We start from the raw sequence: 16,318 nt of genomic DNA on the forward strand, positions 1-16,318 counted from the left end.
AAGGATGGTTTCCACATATACACCATTTCCCTAATCTTAGGGTTCAATCCATAAATGAAACGATCCGCTTGGCGATGGTCAATGTTCATGTAGGAGACATACTTGACCAATTCCATGAATCTAATCTCATATTCTTCTATTGTACGATTTCCCTGTACTAAGGCATGGAAGGCTCCTCCCTACTGTTCTTCATAATATCCTGGTAGGTACTTTTTCATGAATCTCCCCTCAAATAACTACCAAGTAACTGTGTCCGGAGTGAGGTGTAGTTGACACTCTATGTTACCCCACCAATTCAACACACTATTTCTGAGTTGGAATATCATTATTTTATCTTTTGAATTGGAAGTATAATCTCTTAGTGCGAAGCACCTTCTCATTCCTTCTAACCAGGCTTCTGCACATTCGCTGGCACGACCTTCAACAAACTCTGGGAGTAATCTTTTGTAGCTCCCTAGTAATGTCCTTGATTGGAGGTCCTCTATCAAAGTCCCTTGATCCCTCGTGATTTCCTAACCCTGATGGAGGGTGCTCTACTTCCACTTCAATTGTTTGGCGCCTTCTTAAAATCTCATTAATTGCTTCTAGGGAACGCAAGATGAGAGCCAACTTCGGTGAAGGTAATAGGTTATTTGTAGGAGGTCCTTGTGATGACCCTCCTTGACCTTGATTTCTTCCGTCCTCACCATTTTGAATTTCTCAAATATTTGTATGATACGCAAGACTCATTAATCCAACTTAGGACTTGTCCACTCTTAGCTGACTCACATACATGTGTATAATGATAGTCATAAGTTTTTCTTTTACTATGCTCGTAAACAAGCATTATTAATAGTGAGAAGATTCCCAAGGATCTACCAAATCCTCTTATGTGTGAGTTCTACATAACTTTCAAATTTTCTCTTGATACTCGCTAGGGTACTGGTGTAATGTACTTTGTAAGTCACGCTCTAACACAAAATTGTTTTTCTTTAGTACCCTAGTTATAATTTAATATTAAGCTAATTTATAACTTGGTTTAATATATTCAAATAATTAAGTTAAATACTAATGTGAATAATACCCTTTTTAATCATGTCTTCCTTATATGGCCATTAGTTGTTCCTTCCCACCCTTTATATAATGTTTTAAAATCATTTATGTCCATTTTATGAATCTTGGGATCTCCTATAGGACATATAAACAATTGGTCTCACCTCTTGAAGTGGCAGTGTCCTTGAAGAAAGGTTTCTAAGAAGAAAAATAGCATTGCTAAAATAAATGTGAATTCTTATGAGCTTCATAGATAAAGTCTAAAATATTGTGGGATGAAAGAATGCCATTTTTGTGATATTAATAGAATGGAGAATGAAAGTTAATATCATCTATATACTTGCATTAGACCAAACACATAAATCTTAATTTCAAAATATATTTAACATATAATTTTCATAACTTCTTAACTCATTGAAACTAATGGAATTGAGAGAAGCTTTTTGGTCAATATTTATGACTCAATTTCGATAGAGACATTTTTTTTTTTAAGGCAATCCTTAAAAGGTGCATGTGACTTCAAGTAGACTAAGTGTTTCCCATAGACCAAGTGGGATATTCATTGGTTTAATCCCTTTACTTTTCAACCAAAGACTTTTAAATTTCCCCTTCCATTTTTTTTTCATTTTTCTTGCAACCTAGGGTTAAATTGATTTTATTTCTAAATCTAGATTGGTTCTTCAAGTCTTCCAGCCTAATGTTTAGAAAGAGTATTTCATTTTCAAATTGTTTCATTTCCCATTGTTACACTAAAAAATGTCACCATGACTATTTGCAGTTAGTATGGCTCCATCAACTGTCATACTATCCTCCTTGGCAAGCCTCATGCCTCTGCTCTCCATGTCAAACTCCAAAAAAGAGAGAAAGTCATTAAAAATCTATATATCTCTGGGTACGCAGTTTCTCTTAGCCTTACCTGCGTGTACACACCCCAAGTTCACAATACCTGCGTACATGTACGCTCTGTCTGTAAAGCAATGGGTGCGTACTCCTGTAAAGGTCAAAAGGCGCAAGTTTCACTCCAAAAACGTTACTTGTAGTCATTTCTAGAGCATTCTAGAAACTTGTTTGACGTGTATGAAGCGCCTCCAGATGGTTCATGTATCCCTACCATAGAGGAACTTATCCCATCAAGAGGGGAGCTATCCCATCCAAAGAGGGGCTTATCCCATTGATGGTGGACCTGAATAACTTCCTCTAGAGCACTATAAATACGGGCATTGGGTCAGAGGGAGGGGAGGTTGAAAGCTGAACATTCCTAAGGGTAGATGCTGCTGGAATTAGGACTCCCTTGTAAAGCTTGAGAGGAGAGATTCCCATCCTTTCCTAGCCTTATTTGAGAGTGGGTGAGCTGATCAAAGTAAAGGAAAACTCTTGCTGGACCCTAGGAGGGACTTGCGCAACACCAAGGCTCAGGTTGTAATGGTTCCTTTTGTTACCTTTTAATGCAAATGAACTTACATGCTTCATTAATTAGGAAAAAATACAAAAATATCTTTTGAAGGAAAGTTTGCTTTGGTAGCATTTGTGTCTTTGAAAGAAAAAGGAATTTTCGTGAAGTGATTAGTGGTCATGTCTCGTATGTTTTGAAAAGATAAAGAGTTTGTTTCTTTGTTTTCATTGCCAAGAAAGTTGTTTTTATATCAAGTTTGCATTCTCCAACTCTCTTAGCTAGGGAATTCATGGAAAAAGGAAAAATTAGTATAAATCATCCTAAGTGCATCTTTTTAGTGGATTTCGGTGGAGTCTACACACCATCAGTTTCATCTCCACTACCTTTTGTCTTAAAGAAAGCCATAAAATTAACGCTTAAAGTAAAATCAACTTAGTAACTTTTTATTTACTAGGGCTCTGAAACACCAATATAGATCAGGCTAGTGTCTTGGAGTAGGAGAGTAATTAACTCTCCAAGACAGCAAAACCAAACAAGTAGCTTATCTTGTGGTAGGATAAATCCAACTGTTGCATTTATACTCTGGGAAAGCTCCTCTTAAAGGAGAAGCACGAGCTTGTGTCCGAACCAGTGAGGGGATCAATCCTCCCTCGTTGGGAACGACGCCAGACACGCACGTATTACAAACGGTAAACCTCGGATTAACCATTGTCGAGGAGCCAGGGGTCACTTGTCAGTAAACCTTGGATTATTGTCAAGGAGCCGGCAAGGGTATTGAGCTTGATACTCTGCCCTTGCATGCTGTCGGAGTGTAGACTGTTCCCCCAGGTGTATTTGTTGCTGTTGGTAACCTTAGTGACCATTATCTTTAGGATTCTACCCGAGGTGACGGTGGAGGGAAGATCCCACTGTACTTGGAGTAGACGTCGGCTAGACTCACTTGGATTTTCCAGGGGGTTCACTTCACTTGAGACGGTTTAAGTGGAGGAACTTGTGCCGGTCTATTCATTAAGCAGGTTGCCGGGGTAACTGTTCCACCCTCCACTTCTGTACTGAATTCAGCGATGTTGGGCTTCATCACCAACTAGTGTTTTCAGTCCGGAAGGCTACTGTTTGTGTATGGTTTGACGCCCTAGATTCTTTAGGCGTATGATTCAAATTTGTTTGGTTCTTTAGAGACTTCAGGTGGTTTTCTTTGAGATTTTACTTTGTTTGTGTGTGCAGTAGTTAAAAGTTTTAACTGTGGCGGAATTACCGAGACAGTCCCGTAGACTTCGGGGCAAGTCTCCTGAGATTGTTATCGTGGCCGATTTGTTGAGGAAGTCCCGTAGATTGCGCGGCGAACCTCCTGAAGACGCCCCGAGTCATTACAAAGGTTTGAAAGTCCTTGTAACTCCTCCTAGTGGCAGTAAAGTAGGTTCACCTGAAGAAGGAGAATTGTCGTTGGTAGTCCATCCAGATTACCAAGGTCTAGAAACAGGTTATAATCCCGAAGCAGTTGCAGTTTCCGAGCTTGCTGGTAGTTTTTCATCTACTAGTGATATAGGCGAAGAACCTGAAGTATCTGAACCTGTTACTCCAACTTCTAGTGCACCGGATTCACCTAGGGTAGAAAGAGTCATTACCGAAAATCTTCTTGCTGGTTTGATAGCTATTGAAGAACTTGCTCCAGAGGAAGAATTAGGCGTATCTATCCTTGAAGATCAACCTACTATTGATCTAAGGGAGCGTGAATCTATCTTTTACAGTCCTCCTAGAAGTACTACTTGGTACCTTTCGTTAACCAATTATTTAGACAACTCAGGGATAAGTTTTTCTCCACCTCGTACTCCTTTTCCTCCTGGAGGTATTTATACTCCTGTAAATATGTCTGGTCAGTCGTCCGTGTTCACTCAATCTCCTGAATCTTTCTTGTACGACGGTCCTTCTGTTCCCTCTGGGTATCAGTCACTTTCTGGTACTTTTGCGGGAGCATCTCCTCAACCCATTGAACATGGGTCATTAGCTGGAAACAATGGTAATAAACTGTTGGGCGTAGGGGACATTTACATGATGTCAGGTTCAATTCCCGGTTCTCAACCTCAAGGTGGTCAATTACCACCTGGGGGGCAGTCTCAATTAACGCCAGGGGGGCAACCTCAAGGTACACAAATTGCATCTGGGGGGCAACCTCAAGGACAGTATGTACCCATAGTACAATACATTCCTCAAGGTTAACCCCAGCCTCAATATGTACCCCAGGGTCAACCTCAGTATCAGTATTTACCTCAAGGGTATCAACCTCAAGGTCAAGGTCAACCCCCGTATTAGTATTTACCTCAAGGTTATCAACCTCAAGGTCAATACTCGAGTCAAGGTTATCAACCACCTCAAGGTCAATCATATGTTCAAGGTACGGGAACTGTGCCTTCCAATTATCAATCCTATCCTCAATCCGGTTATGGATCTCAATATCCTCAACCTGTCATGGTTAAATACCCCGGAATGAACATAGTGTGGGATCCATCGAAAGTTCAACAGGTATTGCAGCCAAGTATACAGTTGTCATCTCAAGCTGGACAACCCTTAGTTGCTGGTCCATCCCAACAACCGGTCCAGTCTAATGTTCAAACTTCTGTAACTTCGGTAGTTACTCAGCCGCCAATTGCACCTAGTACTCCATCTCAAACGGCTGCTGCAACTACCGCAACATCTGCTCCTTCCACCACACTTGCTTCTGGAGTATCGACAGCTCCGGTTTCTACTGTCTCTGCAACTACTCCTCAGACATCTTTACCATTGTCTGGATCTACGATTCAAACTACGGTTCAGATGCCTGTAGGACAACTTGGTTTAAGTACGGTTGTCACTAGTCAACCACAATTCGCTTATCAACCGTACCAGGGACAGTACCAATACGGGCCTGCTGTCCAACAGCCGGTTTACCAGTATCAACCGTATCCTGGGTACACTTATTAACAACCTCAGCAACCCCAGTAGGTCCGGTTAATCCTGGTTTTCCAGGAGGATATAATATCCCGAATGCGATTCCCATTCCAAGTTATCCTGGATATGCTCCTCCTGGGACTGGTCTTGTGACCCAGAGTTTTAGGGATCCTAATCGGAAGTTACCATTTATCGCAACTTTGGATTTACCAGACTTGTCGCGCCTAACGAACGATCCAATACAATATCTTCCGTTCTGGCCGCCAATGCCAAATAAGTTGCCCAGCGATATACCCAAGTTCGAAGGTAAGTCTGGAGAGGATCCGTCCAATCATGTGATGACTTACCACCTCTAGTGTGCTTCAAATTCCATCTCGGATGATTCGATCCGCTTACGTCTTTTCCAGCGTACGCTTATTGGTCTCGCGGCCAAGTGGTACATTGAGTTACCACGGGCCTCTTTTTACAATTTTAGTCAGTTAGCTACCTCGTTCCTAACTCATTTTCAGTTGCCGGTCAGATATGATAATGGCACGGAACTGCTACCTTCACTAAAACAGTCGACGTCCACTTATATTTCCGATCATATCCATGAATGGAGACGTCGACGACGATTAGTGAAAGTTTTTATTCCGGACCAAATCTTAGCTAAATGGTTTGTTAAATCATTATTACCGAAGATTACTGAAGATGTAGCTAAGGTCGGAGTAGTTACTGAAGAGCAAGTAATTGCTCAAACGCAGTACCTTGACTTAGTTTACACTCAGTCAGGTACGTTACATGAAAAGATCCCAGATCTTCCAAAGTCAAATCAAATCGCTGCTGCTCCTTCGGGATCTCATGCTACTGATGGCATGATTGGTACGGTAAATACTAAAAGCAAGAAGAAATCTTCAAAGAATTCTTCGCCCATTATAACATTACCAGATTCCCCGACAGGAGAGTCTTCTCCTGAAATTTCCGCCGATATTCACGCTGTAGAGTCATCTACAGCTAAATCAAAAAACGGTGGGAAGAAGAAGGGTAAGAAGAAGGGTAAAGCAGACAAGACTCCAAAGGAGAAAACAGAAAAGTCGGAAACCAATGACGAAAAGCGCAAACCTCGATATCCTTGTCTAATTTGTGAAGAGGATCATTTTACGAGAGATTGCCCCCATCGGGCCGAGGTTGTGAAAATTGTCAAAGGTTCCTCAACTCCTGCTGTTTTGAAAGATCCATTTCCAAAGCAGGAGAGTACGATGATAGGTTCTTCCTCGAGTGCCAGTGAAGAACCCATATTGATGATGTCTCATGTACGGATTGCGACTCGATCTCACGATTATGGTAGTAAAAGTCCTGTTGATGGATCGAAAGAAGCAGAATCTTCTCAATCAAATCCATCAACCTCAGCTCCCGGTTCCGATCCACTACAGATCGAGAAACCTAACCCTGACTTAGTAATAAAACCGCCCGCCAAGGGTGTACTTCGAAGGTCTGCTTTCAATCCACATGCGAGAGTGGCCCAGAATTACAGCATTGTTGAGGATTTAGCTGTTTCACCCTCAACAATGTCGGCTTTAGAAGTGCTGCAATCATGCCCACCACAGCGAAAATTACTTTTGTCGGCTATAGGAGCTGTTGATGTTCAGGACCCGAACCCGATAATCTTTGATTTAGAAAATAGTACACCGTGTCTCCCTCATCAAATGGCTTTCCAGATTCCAGTGATAGTAAAAAACAAGCCTATTCATCGGACTGTAATTGATGAGGGCGCTTCCACATGTATTATGCGATTCAATGTTGGAGATCACTTGGTTCTCCTTCGCTGAACCAATCCCCGACAATTCTTAAGGCCTTTGATGGCCGTGGGTTCCATCCATTTGGCATTTTACAGGATTTGCCTATAGGGGTTGAAGGAAAAACCGTTAGTCTAGATGTGGAGGTGGTTGATGCCCCTCTAGACTACAACCTTCTTTTGGGTCGAAGTTGGTCTTACGCTATGACAGCGGTCATTTCATCGGTCTTCAGAGTCATAAAGTTTCCACATAATGGCAAGATCGTGACAATAGACCAGCTGGCTTATTTTTCATCCGACCCAGCCTCTTCAGAGAGTATCCAGCATGTCGGTAAAACGACTATCCCTTATAAGGATGTTGGCGTAGGATTAGTTAAAGATTCCGGTTTACTGGGAACTTTTCCTTTTCCTCCAATCAACGCAGACCCTTCATTCGCATTCATTCATATGATTACGTCAGATACTATAATTTACGATGATCCTTGGATTTTCTCATCTGAATCTGAGATAGACTCATTCGGTGATGCAATGCCTTTGAGTCCATATGAAATTGCCTATGAAGCCGTGCAGTCTTTTTCCGACCCAAGTTCAACCCAAATCGACCAAATGAATGTGGTCCGTGAGGAATCCCTTTTCGCGTCAACCTCGGAGTTAATAACGTTTCCCGAAGTTGTGTCATCTGACGAACAACTTTGTGAAGTCCTATGTGTAGACGATTTACCATGGGAAGATCTCCATCATAGATCCTCGTTTTTACCTGAGGATGATCGTTTTGAAAACGATTTCTCATCAATTTTTACAGCTGAATATGTCAAAGACGCTCAGAGTCCAATGAAACATCCTGATTCAGAGCTGAATTTGGGAAATGTTTCTCGCACTATTCCCATTGACATTTCAGTGAAGCCCGGAATTGTTGAACACATTCATATAGGTGCCTCGTGTTCAGATGAAGAAATTCAAATATACAAGGCCCTATTTCAAGAATTCCGCGACGTGTTTGCCTGGTCCTATGAGGAAATACCAGGAATTGATCCCTCCATTGTTGTTCATGAGATCAAGACTTACTCGGACGCTAAACCCGTTCGGCAACGTCTGCGTCAGATACACCCTCGGAAAGCAGTTGCAATTAAAGCAGAAGTTGAGAAGCTGTTGAAAGCAGGTTTCATTTATCCGATCCCGTTAACGGATTGGGTATCGAATATTGTTCCAGTTAACAAAAAGCAGGGAACAATAAGAATATGTATCGACTATAGGGATATCAATCGTGCTTGTCCCAAGGACAACTATCCCACGCCCTATATCGATCAAATAATTGATGATTGTGCTGGCAGTGAAATATTTTCCTTTATGGACGGTTTTTCCGGTTACAACCAAATCAATATTCTACCTGCCGATCAACCAAAAATGGCTTTCATTTGTCCATGGGGGACATTTGCTTATTGCAAATTACCTTTTGGGCTTAAGAATGCTGGAGCCACTTTTCAAAGGGCGATGTCTTATTCATTTCATGACATCAAGCACATTGTGCAACCGTATCTCGATGATTTGCCCGCTCACTCCTTACGTCGATCTGATCACCTTGTCCATTTACGAGCAATTTTTATGAGGGGTAGGCATTATCGTATACGGTTGAACCCACACAAATGTGTCTTCTGCATCGAAGTGGGACGATTGCTGGGATTTGTAGTTTCAAAAGCCAGCATTCGCGTCGATCCCTCGAAGGTCGAAGCTATCATCAAATTGCCTCCTCCTTCGAGTCTGCGCCAACTCCAAATTTTGCAAGGGAAAGCAAACTTTTTACGCCGATTCATTCCTAACTACGCCGAGATTACCAAGGGTTTTACCCGGTTGTTGAAACAAAATGCTCAATTCTCTTGGGATGAGATAGCTCAGAAATCTTTTGATGCGCTAAAGCACGCGTTAACCCATGCACCGTTGCTGCATCCTCCCAACTACAACCAGGATTACTTTTTGTACCTCGCCGCTGCTCATTCCACCATTGGAATGGTCTTAGTACAGGAAGATGAATTCGAAACGGAACATGTGATATATTATCTTAGTAGGACGTTAAATCCCACTGAGCTAAAATATTCGCATGTGGAGAAATTGGCCCTGGCAGCTGTTCAAGCTGTCCAGCGTTTTCGTCATTACATTCTTCTCCGTAAAACTACAGTCATTTCGGATTGCAACCCTATGATTTACATTTTGACTAAACAATTGCTAGGGGGCAAGTACTCTAAATGGATTGTTATCTTGCAAGAGTTCGACTTGGAGTTTGAAAAATCTAAGTCTAAGAAATCTTTAGTTTTTGCGGAATTGATGTGTGACTTCCCGCGTGCTGACACGGAAACTGTGGCAGAGGAACCCATTGCGGACGAATCTCTGTTTCTCATCAGCACTTTAGATCCGTGGTATGGGGATATAATTGTCTATCTCCAAACCCAATCCTTTCGGCCCGAAGCTTCAAAGTCGGAACGTCGGAAAATTCGATTCCAGTCCCAATAGTACAAAATTATTGGAGATACTCTTTATCGTCGTGGGGCAGATTTGGTTTTTCGTCGTTGCTTAACTCATGAAGAGGCAGAAAGGGTTATGAATGACTGTCATTCTGGAGCGTGTGGCGGTCATATGTCTGGGTATGCCACAGCTCAGAAGGTGTTGTGTGCTGGCTACTTCTGGCCGTCCATGTTTAAAGATTGTATCATTGCGGTCCGAAAATGCCACAACTGTCAAGTGTTTGATCGCAAGATGCGCGCACCACCTGCTCCTCTCCACCCTATAATTGCCGTTGGTCCTTTTGCTAAATGGGGTATCGACTTTATTACATGTAACCCTCACTCGGCCGGGGGGCATGCGTATATCATCCTTGCGGTTGATTATTTTACTAAGTGGGCCGAGGCGATGCCTACATTCGAGGCAGACGGCAAGACAGCTGCGATTTTCGTATTCAATCATATTATTGCTAGGTTTGGTGTCCCACAAGCGATAATCACTGACCATGGGCGCCATTTTTGAAACATTATGATGACAGAACTTACAAGCCAGCTTGGTTTGCGTCATGATAGTTCTACTCCTTATTATCCCCAAGCAAACGGTTTGGTTGAGTCCATCAACAAATTTCTAGTTATCACGATCCGACGAATCATTGGTATTCATCGGTCGAATTGGCACAACATGTTATTTTCAGCGCTTTGGGCGTACCGAACCTCAGTGAAAACATCAACAGGGTTCACTCCTTTCCAACTAGTTTATGGTTTGGAAGCAGTGTTGCCCATTGAATGCGAAATCCCATCACTTCAAATGGCTATCGAATTACTTCCAGCTACTTCCGAAGAGGAGAAGCGTCTATTATACTTAGCTAAATTAGATGAGACTCGACGTGACGCTGCATTGGCAATCGAGACTCACGCAAAAAGAATGAAAGCTCAGTATGATCGCAACGTGACCCCTCGTAATTTTTCGGAAGGAGACCTAGTGCTATTATATGATCAAGCTAACGATAAATTAGGTGCTGGCAAATTCGTTCCCATGTGGCATGGGCCCTACATTGTTAAGCGAAAGCTAGCAAAAGGGGCCTATGAGCTGGTAGATTTTGATGGGGACTCTTTGGGTAAGCCCAGAAATGGACTTTACCTAAAGAGGTATTATGCTTAAATGATGGGTATGGAGATTTAGTTAGGTTAGTTTTTCTTTCTAGCTGGTGTGTTTGTTAGTATAGACAGTGTGCTTAGCTTAGAGAGTGTGTTTTTCGTCGTTATTCTGGCTTATCTTGGTTTTACTCTTGATATTGCAGATGTCGACGCCTCTCCAAACGTACATTGGATTTGCTGATGGTGCTTGTCGTAGTACACGGAATATCTCTTCCGCAGCTTGGGTTATCTATTCGCCCTCTGACGAGTTAGTTTCTATGCATGGGGTGAGCCTCGGTCAAACAACAAACAACATTGCAGAATACAGTGCAGTGATTGAGTTATTATCTGAATCTGCTTCATTTGGGATTCAGAGTTTGATAGTGAGGTTAGATTCTGAACTCGTTGTATTACAGCTTAATAGAGTATATGCCATTAGAAATCCAGTGTTATTAAGGTTATTTTTGAGAGTGCGCCTCTTGGAACGTGAATTTGATTACATTGAATATCAACATATTCCAAGGTCATTAAATACGTTAGCAGATGCAATTGCTTCTCGAATGTTAGACAGACATTTGCGATAATCGTAAATGTAAACTTAAAAACATTTCATCACACATGTTCAACAAGATAAGCCGGTAATAATGATATATATATAAGAGTGTGTCAAAATATACATCGTCTTCGATCATAGGTTGAAAAAAACCTTATGATCGGCAAAAATGATAAGTACAAAAAACCAAAATGTCACATGTGTCTACAAAAAGTGACTAGCCAATCACTGGTGGTGCTCTCTATACGAGACCACTGCCCGCGCTACCCTACACAGGAACCTCCTGAAAGGTCCTGGGACTGCGACCACATAGCGCTGAAGTCGGATAGGAATATCGTCTATAGTCGTCTCTGGTATGTCCGCCGTAAGACGCTCTAGGTCCTGTTCCAACTCGGCTAAGGTCTCTGCGGCCGCATCCTGTGGGGCTGGTGCTGGTGCAACTGGTACTCTTCTCTCGAATGGCCGGAGATTGGCCGGACGTTGTGGACCTACATCTGCATTTTGAAAATTGTCACTGTCAGTTTTGAGACGATATAAAAAATATAGATAATTTAAAAACTTGTGAAAAATGAAGTACCTCTGTCGTCCCATTGTTCTCCCTGTGGAAGAACCATGTCCGGATCACCGCGAAAATCCACTCCGGCATAAGGAAAGTCCTGGATCGCAAAGACCTGGCCCTCCAACCAGTGAAAATAACCCGCAGGAAATCGGACAACTCCCGCTCCCTCATCAGGATGCCGGGCCATCACCGCAACCCATCGCATCAACTTTGGCTCCCGAGGAGGCCCAACTGCAACAGTGAGATGCTGTGGGATCAGCATCGGAACCCTCTCTAGGGCAAAGCTCACAACTAGAGGCCCATACCCAAATGTCTTTAATTGCCTGTTCTTTGCCCTAGTCAGTTGGCCCTTCATATTGGCCAACACAGCGTCGCACCAGTTGAAAATGGTGCCTCGGTAGCAATCAATCGCCATCCGCATTTGGGACCCGGTGGCAATATGCAAAGCGGCTGCGCCGCAGAGTCTGGTAACTGTAAAGGCAATTACCATAAGTTCAGGCAGGGATATGTATTTGATTTCTATCCCTTTCTCCTGGTTTTGATTGTTGCACCTCTCTAGGCGGAGGCTAGCAAGGGATTGGCCACCCGGCCTAGTCCCGGACAGAGTCAGTTGCTCGCCCCTATTAGGCAAACCAGTGAGAAAATATATGTCAGAGGGATCTATCTCGAGCTGGTGCCCTCCGATGTAGAAGCATTGATCCTGAACATTCCACCTTTCAACCAGCCATTCTAAGAATCGCACCTGGGCCCTCATGCCAGGTATGGCCCAGTATTTGTAGAGACCGCATGCCTTCAAAGCATCAATGGAAGGTTGATGATCTATTGCGGCCAAATCGACATCTTCGTGTTCTCTTTCGCGCCAATCAAGCATGGTGGGCAATCTACACACCAAAAAACATTCATTAGAATTCATTAAATCAAGAATTGATGGTTAGGTTTTGAGTTTGGGGTTTTGAAAATCACTTTGCGCGGAGTACGCACCCCGCGTTCAGAAAACAGAGCGTGGGTACGCAGCTGTTCTGAAGGTGGGCTGCGTACCCCGACCATTTTCCCAATGGAGAAAATGTCGGGGTACGCAGGTCACCCATGGGGCACCTGCGTACCCCGAAAAGCGCATCTTGAAACCCCAAAGCCCCCAAAAAATCAAACTAGGGCTTAAAATGAAATTCTAAACGGATGAAAACAAAGAGGAGGATGTTGTGAAATACCTGAAAGAGACAGCGCTCGATTCCGACGGTCAGATTCTCTGCAAAGTCCACGGGAAGTTTCTTGTCAAAAGCCCTTTTCTCTCCCTCAACAGTAAAATGGTAAAAATGACATGGTAAAAAGTCTTTTTATAGGTTTTTTGGATAAATGAATGCTAAGTTTGTTTATTTTTCACCGTGAAAGGATATTTTTCAATGTATTTTTGCCTATCTTAAACAGGTATGAGTAATGTGTTGTTTTTGTGCAGGACAAAAGGACTTTAGGGTAAATTATCATTTTTCACGAACCAAAACATCAGAGTCATCTTTTAAGCCCTTTTCTGACTCCTAAAACATGAAAAGATTGCCGAGCGTTTCTTTTACACTCGTTAAAACGGAATTAAAAGACGGTCCCCTTATAGCCCTTTTCTGACCATAAAAACAAGAAAAGATCGCCGGGTTTTTGTCGTTTCAAACTCGATACTGGAAATAAAACGACGTGTCCTTGATCGCTTTTTACTTTTCAGGTCAAAGGCACTAATCATGAAAATACTCCTTGGTCGCAAGATCAAGCGGTTCTCTCAGGTATTATTTTATACTTTTTCGGGCTTGGGAGACACAAATTTACGAAAAAGTTCAACCCTGGAGTCTTCTTAAGTTTTTTCAGACTCTCTAAAATTGAAAAACGCCGAGTTTCTCCTATACTGGACTCGTTAAAATTTCACAGTAAAGGACCTGTTCGATTACAAACAGGAACGGACCACTCCTTCTTAGGGTTCGAATTAAAACTAAGTTGGACTCATCCGAAGGATGAGCTTATAATCAAGCATATGTTATCCTCCTCAAGCTTGTAAAAAATAAAGAGGTACTTGCCAGAAATGGTGGGGGAAAAGAGAGAAAAATGAGCCCATTTGTTATCCTTTGTCTCAGAAGAAGCCTTATTACCACTCTTGAACACGACATTTTTCGTTCACCTGGGTTGGGAAATCCTTTGCCTCACAGTTGATCAAACCACATCGAAAGTCTTTAGTCGAGTATTAACTTTGGGTCAAATGTCACCAAGCCATCTGTCGTGTCGTTATGTGTTCAAGAGGTCTCTGCAATAAACATTCATCTGCAAAATACTCGTCATCCATTTTGACCATCCCTGAGTCAGTCCTTACAGCTACATTTCTCCAACTTTATCTATGATATCGTGTTGTGGGCTTGCCTGCAACAGGTCGCTTTCTATCGACATCAGCACCTTATCTAGAAAGATGACCTAGGAATCGTCAGTACCTTGGAGTCTGCATGCATCAATGGCAGGTTTCTCGCCTTCGACGACAGTTTACATCATTGACTTTCGATCGAAGGATTCCGTGACATGTTCGACATCAACTCATTCATTCACATCTCATGGATTGTACTGGGTACTTTGAGAACCATTGAAATCACTGGTGGTCTCTCTCACGCTTGTTAACAGTTTACATCATTGACTGGTAATCAAGTGGATTCTACCATGTTCGACATCAACTCATTTATTCGCATGGATAGAATCGTACATGTTTGGGAAGTAGAAATGAAGACCCTGGATCTAGTTTCCACCATCCAGGCTGCGAGGAGTTTTGTATTCATTATAACAGTAGACTAATTATAAACAGATGGCTGCATCCATACTGTGTCTACAAAAGTCTATGATTATGATGTACTGCAGAATCATTCCTGTATCAGAGCAGTAGATAGTCAATTAGTTAAAGTTTTCAATCTGAGTATGGGAATGCCTACCTCAGCGATGATATGATCTTATATATGTATTTTGTGTTGAATACTTGCAGGTTCCGACTGGGCTCTCCACAAGATAATCCTTGAAATGATAAAGTACTTCACCCTTCCTAGATGATATAAAACCCTAATCTACTACAGGCTTCGCACTTTAGGGGGCAATCTGTTACACTAAAAAATGTCACCATGACTATTTGCAGTTAGTATGGCTCCATCAACTGTCATACTATCCTCCTTGGCAAGCCTCATGCCTCTGCTCTCCATGTCAAACTCCAAAAAAGAGAGAAAGTCATTAAAAATCTATATATCTCTGGGTACGCAGTTTCTCTTAGCCTTACCTGCGCGTACGCACCCCAAGTTCACAATACCTGCGTACATGTACGCTCTGTCTGTAAAGCAATGGGTGCGTACTCCTGTAAAGGTCAAAAGGCGCAAGTTTCACTCCAAAAAAGTTACTTGTAGTAATTTCTAGAGCATTCTAGAAACTTGTTTGACGTGTATGAAGCGCCTCCAAATGGTTCATGTATCCCTACCATAGAGGAACTTATCCCATCAAGAGGGGAGCTATCCCATCCAAAGAGGGGCTTATCCCATTGATGGTGGACCTGAATAACTTCCTCTAGAGCACTATAAATATGGGCATTGGGCTAGAGGGAGGGGAGGTTGAAATCTGAACATTCCTAAGGGTAGATGCTGCTGGAATTAGGACTCCCTTGTAAAGCTTGAGAGGAGAGATTCCCATCCTTTCCTAGCCTTATTTGAGAGTGGGTGAGCTGATCAAAGTAAAGGAAAACTCTTGCTGGACCCTAGGAGGGACTTGCGCAACACCAAGGCTCAGGTTGTAATGGTTCCTTTTGTTACCTTTTAATGCAAATGAACTTACATGCTTGATTAATTAGGAAAAAATACAAAAATATCTTTTGAAGGAAAGTTTTCTTTGGTAGCATTTGTGTCTTTGAAAGAAAAAGGAATTTTCGTGAAGTGATTAGTGGTCATGTCTCGTATGTTTTGAAAAGATAAAGAGTTTGTTTCTTTGTTTTCATTGCCAAGAAAGTTGTTTTTATATCAAGTTTGCATTCTCCAACTCTCTTAGCTAGGGAATTCATTGAAAAAGGAAAAATTAGTATAAATCATCCTAAGTGCATCTTTTTAGTGGATTTCGGTGGAGTCTACACACCATCAGTTTCATCTCCACTACCTTTTGTCTTAAAGAAAGCCATAAAATTAACGCTTAAAGTAAAATCAACTTAGTAACTTTTTATTTACTAGGGCTCTGAAACACCAATATAGATCAGGCTAGTGTCTTGGAGTAGGAGAATAATTAACTCTCCAAGACAGCAAAACCAAACAAGTAGCTTATCTTGTGGTAGGATAAATCCAACTGTTGCATTTATACTCTGGGAAAGCTCCTCTTAAAGGAGAAGCACGAGCTCATGTCCAAACCAGTGAGGGGATCAATCCTCCCTCGTTGGGAACGACGCCAGACACGCACGTATTACAAACGGTAA

The 16,318-nt window shown here is 42.2% G+C and overlaps 1 pseudogene; it reads left to right on the forward strand.

The window, feature by feature from the left end:
- The first annotated feature begins 598 nt into the window (after positions 1–598).
- LOC149229340 (lecithin-cholesterol acyltransferase-like 4 pseudogene) overlaps positions 599–16,318 on the forward strand; it is a 31,454-nt pseudogene continuing 15,734 nt past the window's right edge.

Source organism: Pinus tabuliformis, chromosome J (assembly GCF_031772625.1).
Source record: "Pinus tabuliformis cultivar Carrire ecotype Pingquan chromosome J, CPIR1, whole genome shotgun sequence".
Lineage (NCBI taxonomy): Eukaryota > Viridiplantae > Streptophyta > Pinopsida > Pinales > Pinaceae > Pinus > Pinus tabuliformis.